The following is a 16,613-nucleotide window of genomic DNA, read 5'->3' as shown; positions in this document are numbered from 1 at the left end:
AGTATCCCTTCAATTGATTTTACTTCTAATTTAAATGCAAGTATTGTAAACCCCATGTTTAGATTTCGATTATAATCATTAAGATATTGGTAATTTACTAATTTACTTTTTATTTTTTGCTGTTGATAACAATGGTCAAAGGAAAACCAAAAGCAAATTATAAAAATACCATTTATGAATGCATGTGCCAAAGGCATGATATGAGAAAAAAAACTTAACAAAACCAAGGTGTTTACAAAACTAAATCACAAACAAGACATGCATGCAAAAAAAATAGAAAATGGATAAAACATAATGTACTTTTGAAATTAATTTGAATGTTCTACCATTTTTCCATCATTAAAACCCAAGCAAACAACTTCAAAAATTACTCAAACCAACCATTAAAACAATAATTTTTTCATTAGAAATTTAATTTAACCACTCAAAAACTTGAAAATTATAACTAAAACATAATCCATCTATCATGAATCAAGCAACAAATGCTTACCAAACCAAGCGCAAGGTTCGGCCAAAGAGAAAAATAGAATGGCCAAACATTCCATGATGTTTCCTTAAGCATATTTTCATTCCATTTCATCCAAACAAGAATTATTTACTTACTCACTCATTACATAAAGACATTTGAATCATGAGAAGGCATCTATCAAGCATGAAGTGAGCTAAAATGATTGAGGAAATGAACGACTTGAAAATGAGCCAAACACCATCATATACCACAAAACTAAATCATAAACTAAACAAATAATAAGTGAACCATCAACCAAACATACATAGGTAGCAAAAGCAGTAAAGAAAACATTTAAAGGGAAAGCTAAAAGGAAGTTTGACCATGGTGGAAGAGGTTGGCCAAACCTCAAACTTAGTTTTTAAATGGTGGATTGTTTTGTTTTTGCTTGTTTTCTAGCTTCACTTCAACTATTAATTAGTTGGATGAAGTTTGATTGAAACTTTGAACAAGAAAATGAACTAGAAACCTTTAAGAAAAGCAAGAAAGAAATGGATGAAATAAAATGAAAATGCAATGGAAAAATGTGATGAGGATGCAAGAAATGCAAAGATGGATGTTAAGAAACTATACCTTCAAGCAAGCAAAGGATAAATTTTTTCCTTATTTTTGTCCTCACGATTTTCTTTTCTCTTTTCTCTCCTTTGTTTTCTCACTCCTCTGGTTTTTTCTATGTACAAAATGTCCCCCTTTACAACTCTTCAAGCAGATGGAAAAAATATCTCATACAATTGAATCTTGTCCTTAAGATCAAAAGTTCATCCAAGGGCTAATATTTTTCCTTTATTTTAGTGTCAAGGACCAACTTTAGCCATTGGATCAAGATTTCCAATGTGATCCAATGGCCAAAATTGTTCACTACAAACATTGGATTTTTACATCCATTAAAATGAGTGAAAAGTCCATTTTGCCCATTTCTTGCAAATCAATGCTTTTGCGTTCATTTTTGAGATTTTAAACCACCAAAAATCATGAAATAATATGAAATTAAGATCTAAAAATTTTCATGAAAATTCGATCTCATGAAGGTCAAATTATGAATTACCCTTTAAGGGTATTATGATAATTTCACACCTCATAAGATACTACTATAATTTTGAATGCACTAAAAATCATCAGATATTATAAAAACAGGATCTGAAAAGTTTAACGAAAAACTGACCTCGAAAAGGTCAAATTACAAAATTACCCCTAAAAGGCATTTTAGTAATTTCACACCTTACGAGGTACAATCAAGATTTTTAAAGTTCTAAAAATCATCAAATAATATTAAACTATGATCGGGAGCATTTCGTGAAATTCCAACCTTAAGAAGGTTAATTTATGAAAATACCCCTAAAGCATATTCTTGTAATTTCACATCTCTTAAGTTGTGATTAAGGTTTTTAATGCATCAAAAATCATAAAATAGTGTTCAATTATGATTTGAAAGTTTCACAAAAATTTGACTTTGAGAAGGTCAAATTACAAAAATAGCTTTACCCCTAAAGGGTATTTTAGTAATTTTACCCTTCTTAAAGTGCAATCAAGCTTTTTAGTGCTTTAAAGTCACAAATTTCAATCTTAATCCACATTGATTCCAATTTGATTGTGAATTTTGAAAGTTGACTTGAGTTTCATCTGTTTTAACCAAGTTTGACCAATTTTGAGTAAGTTTGATTTTATTTAATCAGGTTTGACCAATTTTGATCTCAAGGTATTTGGATCAAATGCATCTCAATTTTCATTTTGAAAACTTGTCAAAATTAAAGAATTGTTGGATTTGAACTGGGTTGGACTTTAAGAGCTTTGCAAATGGCTGAGATTTTGCCCAAACAAAATTAAGTATTCACAATTACCTCTCTTTGCATATTTCTGAGAACAAAAAATAATGTAAAGACCAAAACATCGATTTTGTCCTACACTAAGGGATGAGATGGCTCTATTTGTGTTCTTTGTTTGTTTTGATGTTGGAGGAGGTTTTTTTTTTTTATTTAAAGGTGTTCTTATAATCATAAGCAAGTGACTTAAAAAATCATTTTTAAAAAGTGCTAGTGTTGTGTGAGACCTTGAAAAGGATTTTTTGTTTTTTTTTTATCTTTTTTCCTTTTTTTTTAGCTTTCAGGGATTTTTTTTTGAAAAACTATTTTTGGAAAGGGCTCCTATAAAAATAGTTAATGAACTTTAAAAATTCTCTTTCTAGAAATGGGTCTTATGAAAATAGCTAACAAATTTTAAAAAACTCTTTATAGAAAGGACTTCTATGAAAATACACAACGAACTTTTAAAAAAAAAACTTTTTTGGGAAAAAGCTCCTATGAATATATGCAACAAACTTTGCAAATCTCTTTCTGGAAAAGGCTCTTATGAAAGTAGGCAATGAATTTAAAAAATCTCTTTCTAGTGCCAACTAATATGGGTTTAATTCTTTTTTGTATTTGCTAAACTGTGTTTAATTCTCCTTTGTGCTAACTAAATTGAGCTTAAATTTTCACAGGTACTAGCTAATCTAGGCTTAAATTTTTATAGGTACCAACAAATCTAGGCTTGATTCTCCTTTGTGCCAGCTAAACTAGGCTTAATTCTCTATAGGTAATAATTAATCTAGGCATAATTCTTATTTCTTTCAAATTTTCTTGACATTAATTCTTTCTAAGAACCCAACTTGTTATCATTTCTCATCTTTTTCATTCATTTCATTTTTGTCAGCAACCCCTATTCTTTATAGATTCTCTTTTTTTTTTTACTCCTCAAACTCATTTGTCACTTTTGTCTATGGTCAAACTATTTTCTCTCTTTTTGCTTACTTTTTCCCTTTCCCTCCACTTTTTTTCTTGGCAAACTCTTCTTTTTCTTGTTTCTTGAACTGGGAGATCCTTTTTTTCCTTTTTTTTAACTCTTTTCCTCCACCCTATTTTTTTTTTGTTTTTCTTATTTGATAGACCTTTCCCTTTCTTTCTTTTACTTTTTTTTGTTCTATTTTTGTTTTGTTCTTTTTAAACCTTTTTCGTTTACTTTCTTTACCTTTATATGGCTTAAAGTGTTTCTGTTTTCTTTTTGTTCTTTTTTTATTTTTTTACAAAGTTGAAAAATGCTACAATGACACAAATGTTAACTCACATCAAATGATGTGAATACAAATGTTTTTATTAAGTGCAAGCATCCATGACATTATTTTTTCATAATGCAAATACTAATGTAAATGCAACTGACTTTCATAATGCAGATGCCAATTCAAATTTTGATACTCTTTCATGATATAGATGCCCCAAAGAGATATATATATATATATATATGGAAATTTTGCAAGTCCAATTGTTTTGTTGTTTTTTTTATGATGTCAACTCTCATGTAAATGCAAAAATATGATGATATGTGTGTCCTAACTTGGATGCAAACAACAAGAACACTCTTTTTCCTAAAGAAAATTTTTTCCCAATTCTATTTATCTCAGCTGTTTATTCAATCAAATTTTCAACTTCTTCTTAAAATAATCTCAACTTTCCATTCTTCTACTTCTTCACCTATTCCACCTTGCTTATTTACCAGTATCTACCTTTTATTTTGATTTTCCTTTCATTTACAACATGCTTTCCTTTTTATTTTTAGTTCCAACACACAAACATGCAATATGCAGTATGTAAAATGCATTTTGGATTTTATTATAAAAACAATAAGACAAATCACCATTTTTGGAAATATTTTTTTCAATGAAAAGCAATTTTCTTTTCTTGAATCCAAACTGGTCTAAAGATTGTCACAATTCAACAACTTTTTTTTTACAATAAACATGACTTCCCTATTTTTTTTTTCTCTAAGATGTGTGATTGGTCATTCAAAATTTTTTCCAAAATGGTCATCAAAACCTTTCCCCATATAATTAAATTCCTTAATTAGGGTTAATACAACATCCAAATAAATGTGATTTTGGGAGTCTTTTTAAGATTGGAGTTCCCTATTAGTAATGAAAAAGGTGACAATGTTGTCTTCAAATGGGTTAAATGTTTCAACATGTGAAGGCTCCAGTTTATTTCACGAAGGTTTCACAACTAGAAGGGCATAAAAGAAGTGTATATTTTTTCATCTAAACTCACAAATGAAATATAAATTTTTCTAAAAAGATAAATCCTTCGAAAATCGAACAAGTTTGACACTTTCTTTAGTATGTGAATGTGGTATTTTAATTGATGTCAAGGTTAGTTATGATGGGTTTAAAATTTTTGAAAGGTTTTTTAGGGATGAGAAAGGGAAGACTCAAATTTTCAAAATCAACTCCATTATTCATTTCAGACTCTTAGGACTTTGGAATATTTGGGTTTTTAAAAGGGATTTAGGTTACTTTTGGTCAGTATTAAGAGTGGCTTAGAAATTTGCTCTAAACTACCTTTTTATAAGGTTTTCACTCTAGAGGCACATTCATCGCCTTTTCATCCCTTCTTTTTCTTTTTTTATTGATCTTATTGATTTTTTAATTATCACACCATGCACTTAAGAATTCAAACTTAGCCAAATAGGTTAGAGGTCCATGTGGGTAATTAAGGAATAAAAAAAGACCAAAAAGGATTTACAGGTTTGTGGCCATTCCTCAAAAAGAAACTCTTCAATTTTAAGCATTCATGCATGATCCAACATTGACTTTTCTAGAGATGTAACACAAGCCAAGGCTCGAGGTTGCCCAAGATAAGTGTTTAAGAAGGAATTCGAACCAATGATCATTCTTTCATTTGAATAATTGAATCTGAAAGCATTTGTTCTTCCATTTGCCATTCTTTCTACTCAATTATTCTTTTCTTTTCTTCTCCTTTTCTTTTTTTTTCTTCTGTTTCTTCCCTCTTTTTCTTTTTTTTTTCTTTCCTTTTTTCTTTTCCTTTTTTTTTTTTTTTTCATTTCTTTCATTTTTCTTACTTTCTCATTTCTGCTTTTTTTTGCCCTTTCTTCTCTTTTTTTTTTTTCTTTAGAGCAAATTTAAAACTTTAAGAACATTTTATTGGCCATTTTACCCCCAACATGCAAGAACTCTTCTTAGTTATTACCACACTTAAACCTCTAAATGCATCCCTTTTTTATCCTCTGATTTCAAAGGTGATCCTTAGTCAAGGTTCATTTTAAAAAAATTTTATCAGGCTCAAACGGGATACCAAGACAAGGGATAAATTTATTACATTTGTGAAGGAATGATGAAATATGGCCATTTATCATCTCAAGCATAGGTTACTTAAATTTGAAGAGCAATTCTTTTTGAAAAAAAGGTTTAAGGGAAGTTTTGTTACTTCTTTTAAGGATTTTCTTGATTTTTAACTCTCTTTGAACTCTTTGGTTTTCTTTCATTGGTTTCTTTGTGAATTTATTGAAATCTTTTCATTTTTGGATTCATTTAAATGGCTTAAGTGCATGATGTCACAATACTCTTTATTTCTTTTCATTCTTTTTTATTTTCTCTCTTATTTTTTCTTTTTTCTTTTTTTTTCTTTTTTTTTTTTTTTTTTTTTGCGTGCCTTCCACCATTATTTGAGACAAATGCCTTATTTGCAAACAATCCCTAATGAAGCTTGAGGTAAAAAAAAAAAGGGCCATGTTACTCCACAATAAGGGTTAATCACAATTCAAGTTGTCTTGAGGGCAATAAAGTTTTTTTTTTTTTGGCTAATATGCCTCAAAACACCAGAGAGTGACTATTTTAGGGTACAGAACTAAAAGGTTGATGTGCTTGTGATCATTTTGAAGGATTTGGGTGGCTTTGATTTTGGAAATTTTAGGAGTTATAGCATAGCTTTGACATATCAAATTACCACACCTAAATTCTCAAAAAAATGTCACGTTTGTTTGATCTTTTAAGAATCTCGAATATATATATTTTTTGAAATTGGTTGTCATATTGTTCATTACCTAAGAAAAGAATACCACCTTTTTATATCACAATATTATTAAGCGAAGGCAAGGTTTATAAATGAGTTCATGCCTCTAAAGGATTATGGTTGATGAATGAAATCAACTGATTTGAAAAAAATGTTGAGGTATTTGGTGAGTCATTTCTAATAGAGATCGCCAACTCTTTTAAGACTCCCTTCACCTTTTTAATACAAAAGAAACCTTTTTTCTTTTTTTTAATGCACTTTCTTTTTTTTCCTTTTTCTTCTTCTCTCTCTTCTTTTTATGACTTTGAAAATTAATTATGTAGGGCTTTATTCCAAATCCAATAATTTCCTTTTTACTATTTTTTTTAGGAAAAATCCCAAAAATCCAAGGCTTAAAACAAATTAAAATTTCAAATAACTATATTCGCAAATGCAATGAGACAATGCAATGCACTATGTCCATTCATTCAAAACAAATATTCAAACCCAACTCTAAATTCTCATCCTCAACAGTGCTTTCAAGATGATATATAAGTTTAAATAAGAAAGGGTCCCTTACTTGGCACCCCACCTATACAATCTTATCCATTAATTCCACTATCATTAATTGTCATAGCCACCAACCAAGTCTTTTAAATTTTGTAAGAACTGTATCGATTAATGATTAAACTATATCCTTGAAGGCAGTGGAATTTTTTATGGAACATCCTTTAACCCCATTATGATACTCACATTTAGCATTAAGATCATACTACTCTGGTAAGAAAGCTTTTAGGCTTTACAAGGATCAGGCAAATCATATGACTATTTACAAGTAGAGGGAAAAAGCTCTATGTAGGACATCAAAAGTGAGTGGTGTGTTTTGCCTCTCTTCTTCCTTTTTTTTTTTTTTTGTGGCTCTGTGGATAAACTGAGTTGATCTTTTGTTTTATGAACATCCTTGTTGAAAAAGTCTAGGATATAGACATTAGGACATAAGGATGACAAGGTTGAGGAAAATCACTAGCTTGAGGTGTCAAATTGTAATAAATTAGGACAGATGCAGTGACTAGTGAAAATGAGCATTCACCAAATCTTCTTGCATTACACTAAGGTTTCCTTAATTTCACCCTTCAACATTTGTTTCTTAGGCATGTTCACCAATAACTCCCTTCCTTTCATTATGAATTTTATCACCAAACCCATAATTCTTTTTTTTTTTACCCCATGCTCAATTCTACCTATGGCAAATAGTAAGTCTAAAAACTCCAAAGAAGTATTGCCTATCAACCTATAATAATAAAAAGAAGGAAAGGTATCCACAAACAGGAAATGTAACTCCCTATTAGTAAAGGTGATTGTACTTACAATGTTACATTTTTTCATCCAGCAACATCTTCTTTGTAGCTCTCATTGGGGCTCATTTTCATATTTTGAAGGGTTAATCGATCTGGGGTTATCTTTAACTTGTGTTGGTATCAATTCAAGAATGCTTGAGATAAATCCCTCCAAGTACGAATTTGGTCACTTTCCAAACTATAATACCAATTGGCTGCTGCCCTAGTCAAACTTTCCTAAAAGACATGAATAACCAATTTTTCATCACAAGCATACCTAACTATCTTATGGCAATATTGAAACAAATGCATCTTAGGGCACCCACTTCTATCATATTTCTCAAATGTAGAAACCTTGAACTTTGTAGGGATTACCAAGTCAAGAACTAGGCTAAGCTTATTGGCATCAATATTCCTGAAGACATCATTTTCTTCTACCACCATAATTTTTTCTTCCAACAGATTGTACTTGTTTTTCATATGTGTTCTTAACCAGCTTTAGCACCTTTTCCAGCTTCTCCTATTCTTCAAGATCATCCAAATTAAGCACAGTGATGGGGTCATAAGGAGTAGACCCCATCTTCATTTATCTGAATAAAAGATAGCCTAACAAAAGTGCTAGGCTGTCTGAGTAACATGGAGATAAGGGTATGTGAATCCTGCATACACGAGCTCCTTTACTACTACCTCTTCCCTTATATCATGTGTCTTAATGACCCCATTTCCTTTAGATAATGCTACCAACATCTATTTTAGTTCTGCCAACTACTTATCCATGTTTTACTACATTTGCCCAATTGTCACCCTGGTTTCTTTCTATGCCCTTTCTACCCTTCCATTCTGGTTAGCATTCTCATTCTTTATGACTTTTAGTATAAGCTACCCTTAAACCTTATATTAATCCCTAAAAGTAAAAAATGCATGTTATGAATCTTATTATTGGCCTTAAGAGATAGTTTAAAAATCTTTCTTAGGTAAAACCTTTAATAATATCTCTTTGCTTCAAAGGTTTGATGAAAGTATACTTACAATCATCCTTCCTTGTTCTTAGCTAGCATAAAAAATAATGAATTCATACAAATAATGCATGGTATGCAAGTCCAATTTTATTATTATTGTTGAAAAGGAACTTAAATTCTCTTTTATATTTAGGTGAGGTTATTTAAAAACATTCCTTCCGCCTCAAAAGTTTAATGAAAGCATATTTCATAACCATCATTCTTTTTCATCAACATACTATTAAATGAAACCATATTTCATAAGCATACTATTAAATATAAGCAAGAATATTCATTTCAAGATAATTTAAATTAACAAGAGTTCTCATTCATTCCAACAATTTCAAGTTCTAGACATTGTGAATTGTACTATAACTAGGGCCATAAATATGTTCAGCTTGCTCGTACTGTCCTTTTGCTTCCTTCAAAAAATCTAAGAGAAGCTGACCAAACTGCTAGTAGGGTATCTTTCTGCCTCAAAGCTTCTGCCTTTTCCACCATGACCTTGGCCTACCTAACTGCCTTCAGATGTGGTCAATATACATTTGTCTCCCATGATTCTTAGTCTTCCAATACTTATGGGCTTCTACCTCTTGGTTGCACACTTGTTTCCATTCAACTACGTTTTCTTGCCATTCTCTATGTAAGAAAGCAATGTAATCCTTGTTTTCTTGCAACTGCATGTCTATGGCCTCTTTTTTTCACATCTTAACTCTTCTTTCAATTCTTCATTCTCTTTTTAGGTCTTACTAAATTTTCTTTTGTTTGTTGTGAAGGCTTTGTGTGAATCCCTTTTTTTCTTGTGCTATCACAGTGATTTTGTCTTCATTATCTCGAGCCCTATGTTTTCAAAAATGAACTTCCTCCCAAGGTTGTTCTATTTCATCTTGACACTTACTTCCTTTTGTCTTGTCCTTTAACTAAGCCTTCAATCGTTGGTTTTTTAAATGTAGTTTTTTAAGGTCACTCTAAGCCAAATCTCTCTCCTTTGTCATCTTTTCTAACATATCCTTTTGCACACCTTCTTCATACTTCAACTAACATATTTCTTTTTGTAGCCTTTGGTTTTCTTTCTTTAACTTTTCCATCTCTGCCTTAAACTCCCTTATGATAATCTTTAATTTTGATGGTAGTGGCTCAGCCTACGGGTTCACTGCCTATACCATCTCTTAATTTGCTAGTAGTACCAAATTATTTACTCGCTTGGCTCACCGAACTATGTATCCCAAAGTCACATCATTTGTATTCTTTCTTAATTCTAACCTAAATGTATGCCTTCAAGCTTTGGTGATGATGCACCATACAACCCTCTATGCCATAGTCAAACTCTACCTGATCCAAACCTCAAGTCATCAAAATAAATTGCTAGGACCCATATTGTCATCTAACCATCAATGACGCATAACTAATGGCTCTCGAAATACCAGGTAATGAAAACTGAGCTTGATCTCCACAACTATACAAAATAAACACTAAAGGCATTGCAATGCTTTCCAAGTCACCCCATCTCTCTCTAAACTCTAGAAGAAAACCATCCACTGTTCCTTTAAAAGATTCTTAGGCCATTCTTTTGTGTTAAACTCAGTTAATGGTGCTAAGGATTTTGTATAAATCAACAACAAAGCTTAATCAGTACTCTAAAATGGCTCTAAATCCATGCATACAACAACTGAATACAACATATCAATCTTTATTCTCCTTTCCTTCCATAATAGTTCAAAGATCTAATGGTTTCTACCAAAATTATTTATTAAAGGTTAATCTTTTATTCCAATGCACAAAAAAGTCTACCATAAAGGCCTCTATATATCCTAAGACTCTAAAAAAGATCACCAAACGGTAAACAACCAAAGCAAACATATCCATAACTTGGTCTTTATTCAAACTTCGAAGCATGATATCTTGTAGGAAAGTCTATGGTACATCTTTTTTGTCAGACCCTTTTTTCTTGTCAATCATTTAAACTTCAACCCCTATTATCTTCACCAACTTTTTCTTTTACCCAGTAAACTTTTGTGCTTACAATATACTCTATCAGTTTTAGAGAGCTCTAAGAGTAACAAGGTAAAATATTCGACTATAATAGGTGTCAGGTCTGCCCTATTGAACATGAAGCATCGATATGCTAGATTCCAGAACCTTATAGCAGTTTTCAGCATCTAATCATTAGCTTTTAATAGTACCAACAAAGCAATATCTCCATACTTTGCTATTAAGGCTACTTTCTTTCTAAACTCCACTAATTTGAAACACCCTTTAAGTCAATCATGTTTTTTTTTTCTTAAATCCAAATAAATCGACTTTGGCAATTTTGAGACATACCCATCTGTCAAACAATCCCCCTCTATCTGTCACCCATTTTCTGACTAATCTTTCACTTCCCAAAATGCTTTGCTTGTCGAAGACCATACTTGAAACCCCTTAGATGCCATGAGAGCCTCTATCAACAAATTATCTAGAAAGTATTTTTCTAATGTTTTATTTTAAAGAAGGATACATGCAGCAAACAAAAAAATACAAAAAAAACATTAAAAAATGGAAAATTAGTACAAAAAAACTTAAAGAATGTAATGCAAAAGGATAAATTAATAAGCAATTTCTTTTATTCCATTTTTTAGTGATTTAGATTGATTTTTTTTTATCATTTCTAATAATTTCCTATGTCTTTCATTAAGAGCAACAAACATAAATGATCAAACTGACAGCAAAATGAAAATGAAAAAAGTAAGAGGTGTTCATTCATATGACTTAACTGGGGTAATTTATATGGAAAGGGTGCAACATGGCTTTACCTAAGGTTGGCTTCCTAGAGTTAATGATATGCCTAGTTAGGGAACTAATGCACCTAAAGGTTCTTAAATTGCTCATCACATCATCGTCTATCACAAACTAGTGTGGCACTCTGATCCTCACCCATTGCAGGCTACAAACGAAAAAGGTTCAATTTGAGCAGGAGTGTTTCACTAGCCATTGTGGAAGTTTATACCTCAAGAGAGCATAGCTACTTTACTTCCTCCTAAATAGGGTTAAAGCTTGGGTATAGAGTTTATGCATGTATACAACTGTAAGTGTGTATGAAAGAAAATAAACCTCTGACATTTTCCTAAACTACCACTATCCTAAATGGCCCACAAATATTAAGAACAAAATAAAAGAACAACAATATATAATAAATGACATAATTAAAATATGCATGATATTACATGATTAAAATACGCATCAAACGTAAAACACGCATTTTTTTCAAACTAAGAAATTAAAATCAAAACACTTTTTTTCATGTTTTTTCAAATTTTTTCAAATCTTTTTGAATTTTTTGAAAACATGGAAATTAAAAACAAGACATTTTTTCCCTTTTGTTATTTTTTTAAAATTTTCACTTTTTAAGAAAACAAAAAAATCAAAATCAAGGAATTAAGATTAAACACAAATTAAGACATTAAACCAAAATTCAAGTTAACATGCAATCAATATTTAGCCTGACTTTAAAAAATGTGTCCCTAGTGGAGTCATCAAATTGTCACGACATCTCGAGACCCAGGCAAGGGTGACTAGAAAGCCTAACGAATGGGGAAATTGGGAAAAATATGGGGCTAAAAATATTTTCAATGAAAATTAAAACAATTTATAGTCTGTAAAATCATAATTAGGTCTAGGAGTCAATTACGCATAGGGAAGGATTAGCACCCCCATAGTGCCCGTTAAAGATGGTACCAATTAATTGCATGTTATCCTTTAATTTTGTAAATATGAACCTATTTGTCTTATTGTTTAAAATTATTTCTTTATTTCTTTTTTTTTTAAAAACAAAAACAAAACAAATTTTAAAAACAACTTTTTTTTGTTTTAGATTAAGATGAAAACTCCTTAAATATTGAAAAACCTCTTTCACTCTCCTACAATTAGGTTGAGTTTCAAAAATCTTCTAATCTAAGGGTTTTCAAATTATTTCACTAAAATCGAGATAATACCTCACATAAATAATAATCACTAAGAGTCCACCTATAGTTAGGCCGGATCTTGATGACTATATTTATTTGAAATACTATCTTATTTTAAAACATTGATTTTTGAAAAACCAATTTTTGAAAACAAATGCATGAACATAATAAAATATGATGAATGCATGACAATGAAACATGAATGACAAAGTATCTATGCATGACAATATAAAAATGTATGTAATGGAAAAATAAGATGAAATGCAAATACATGATTGGTTTTAGGGTTTAAAGGTTGGCTTGAGATTTTAGGTTTGGTTGGTGGTTTAAGGTTTAGCTTGGGGTTTGGGGTTTGGTTTAGAGTTTAGGATTTAAAGTTTAAGATTTAGGTTTTAGGGTTTCATGGGAATTTGGGCATTCTAGTTGGGTTTCAAGTTTTTGGGGTTTTATAGAAATGGACATTTGATAAAATCAAATTACAAAAATGCCATTAATGAATGCATATATCAAAAGCATGGCATAAGGAAAATAATTACAAAAACAAGGTATTTACAAAACTAAATCACAAACAAGACATGCATGTAAAAAAAAAAAAAAGGACCAAACATAAAAACGTTCTGAAATTGGTTTGAATGTTCCACCATTTGTTCATCATTAAAACCAAACCAAACAACTTCAAAAATCACTCAAAACAACCATTAAAACAACATTTTTTCATTGGAAATTTAATTTAACCACTTGAAAACTTGAAAATCATAACTAACTCACAATCCATCAATCATGAATCAAGTAACAAATGCTTACCAAACTAAGCACAAGGTTCGGCCAAAGAGAAGAATGCAATGGTCGAACCTTCCATGATGTTTCCTTAAGCATATTCTCATTCCATTTAATCCAAAGCATTATTTACTTACTCACTGAGCACATAAAAACATTTGAATTATGAGAAGGCATTTATTAAGCATGAAATAAACTAAAACAATTAAGAAAAAGAATAACTTGAACATGAGCCAAACACCCTCACATACCACAAAACTAAATCATAAACTAAACAAATAACAATTGAACCATTAACCAAACATACATAGATAGCAAAAGAAGTAAAGAAAACATTTTGAAAGAGAGCCAAAATGAGGTTCGGCCATGGTGGAGGAGGTTGGCTGAACCTCTAACTTCGGTTTTAAATGGTGGATTATTTTATTTTGTTTATTTTCTAGCTTCATTCTAACTATTGATTACTTGGATGAAGTTTGATTCAAATTTTGAACAAGAAAATAAACTAGAAACCTTCAAGAAAAACAACAAAGAAATGGATGAAACCAAATGAAAATGTAATGGAAAATGTGATGAGTATGCAAGAAATGCAAAGATGGATGTTGAGAAATTATACCTTCAAGCAAGCAAAGCAAAAAGAAAATTTTTTTCCTTCTTTTTTTCCTCATAGTTTCTTTCTCCTTTCCCTCCTTTGTTTTCTCATGAGCTCTCCTCTAGTTTTTTCAATGCAAAACCATGTAAAATATCCCATGTAATTGAATATTCGCCTTAGGATCAAAAGTTCATCCGAGGGCTAAAATTTTCCCCTTATTTTGCTTTCAATGAGCCAACTTTAGCCATTAGATCAAGATCCTCAATATGATCGAATGGCTTAGATTGTTCACTTCAAAGGTTGGATTTTTATAGCCATTAAACCAAGTGAAAAGATAATTTTGCCCCTAACACAAAGTTTTCAGTCTTTAGGACATTTTCTTGGAACTCAATGCTCACATGTTCATTTTTGTGATTTTAAAGCTCTAAAAACCATTGAATAATATGGAATTAAAATTTGAAAATTTTTGCAAAAATCTAACCTCAGGAGGTCAAATTATAAAATTACTTTTAAGAGGTGTTTTGGTAATTTTACACCTTTCAAGGCACTATTGTAGTTTTGAATGCACCAAAAATTATCAAATATTACAAAAACAGTATTTGAAAAGTTTCATGAAAAACCAGCCTCAGAAAGGTCAAATTATGAAATTACTCCTTAGAGGCATTTTGATAATTTACCACCTCCCGAGATGTAATCAAGGTTTTTGAAATTCTAAAAATCATCAAATAATATAAAATCATGATCTGGAGTGTTTCACGAAATTCTAACCCTTGGAAGGTTAATTTATTAAAATACCCCTAAAGGATATTTTTGTAATTTCATATCTTTCAAGGTGTGATCTGGGTTTTTAATGTATCAAAAATCATAAAATCATGTTCAATTATAATCTAAAAGTTTTTACAAAAATTCAACTACGAGAAAGGCAAAATTATGAAAATACCTTTAAAAGATATTTTGGTAATTTTACCCTTCTCAAAGTGCAATCAAGGTTTTTAGTGCTTTAAAACCAGAAATTTCAATCTTAATCCACATTGTTCCAATTTGATATGGAATTTTGAAAGTTGACCTGAGTTTCTTCCGTTTTGATTAAGTTTGACATAGATTGACCAAATTTGACTAATTTTGACATCGAGACATTTAGGTCAAATTGGTCTCAATTTTGAATTTAGAAACTTGTCAAAATTAAAGAAATGTTGGATTTGAACTGGTTTGAATTTTAAGAGCTTAACAAATGGCCAAGATTTGGTCGAACAAAATTAGGTATCCACAAACACTAGTTGTAACCAATTTCTCCTTTAATTTGTTGCCAAATACAAACTATTGAATGGACAATTTATGTATAAAAATTTTTGGAAAATTATCAATTCCAATGAAAGCTTCAAACTACACTAATGGATATATCACCCTTTTAACACTTGTAAAAATAATACAAAGGTAAAGATACACTAATGAACTAAAAAGACATTTCCAAATGAAAAATATGAAGATTGAGGCTTGAAATAAAGTTCATTTGAGCTAAATTAAATGAAGAAAATTATAGAAGAAAAAGGTAAGAAAAACTCCCATAAGTGGCACTATAGCACAAGCACACTAGCTTATGCCTTTCATGACTTTTGCACAAAAAATCCTCCAAAATGGTTCAAAAGCTCCAAATTTCTCATTTTCCATATTTTCACATAAACATTGAACATTTATGCAGTTAGGAGTATTTTTGCCAAATTTTTCAAAGAAGAAGCTAATATTCAAGAGAAATTGCACTAGAAAAGGTAATAAAATACAAAATTTTAGTGCAATCAATATTAAACTTGTCCAAATAATTGAACTTGATTTTCATGATTGATATATGTGAAAAAGTTATCATTTATGTCTGTTTAGGATATTTTGTGTCGTTAAAAGGCAAAAATATAATTTTATAGTTATATTTCTATTTTAACAGTTTAGCTTAAACATAAGATTTTAAACTTGTCTGAATAATTAAACTTGGTTTTCACAATTGATATGTATGAAAAAGTTGCTATTTATGTCTATTACCACTTTCGATGATGTTAAAAGGTAAAAATGTAATTTTACAGTGGTATTTATGTTTTAATAATGTAGATAGCTTAAATATATGATATTAAAATTGTCTGAATGCTATAGTTTATGTCTGTTTAAGACTTTTTGTGACGTGTAAAGGCAAAAATGAAAATTTGTATTTATTATTATGTATAACAATTTAGATAGTTCCAAAACATGATATTAAACTTGTTCGAACGTGTGTTTAACAATAATATGTCTTTTTTTTAAGAGATTAAGTTGGGTGAAAAAATTGGATATATGAAACTTTTTTTATTAACCCACACAAAAAAAAATGGATCTTACCTGAATGTCAAAACATAAGAAATTATGTTAATTTTTCAAAATCATTTTATACAAAAAGCAAATATTTACTATTTTAAATATATTATGAATTAATTATTAAACTTGATAGGTTTCTTTGATTAATTTATAGGAGAAAGCAAAAGAAAAATGGCCTTTGAAATTGAAGTAGTGTTCGATTATTTTGTCAACATATAAGAATTGAAAGATCAAATTTTCATAGAAGTTATTAGAAAAGAAAGACATGGATGAGTCTGAGGTGTTGGATTAGGTCCAACACCATCTAGCTACC

The sequence above is a fragment of the Durio zibethinus genome, chromosome 2 (assembly GCF_047325235.1).
Source record: "Durio zibethinus cultivar Kanyao isolate XHJ-2024 chromosome 2, ASM4732523v1, whole genome shotgun sequence".
In the NCBI taxonomy this organism is placed as follows: Eukaryota; Viridiplantae; Streptophyta; class Magnoliopsida; order Malvales; family Malvaceae; genus Durio; species Durio zibethinus.
The sequence above is the reverse complement of the archived record's forward strand: the minus strand, read 5'-3'. Positions refer to the sequence as shown.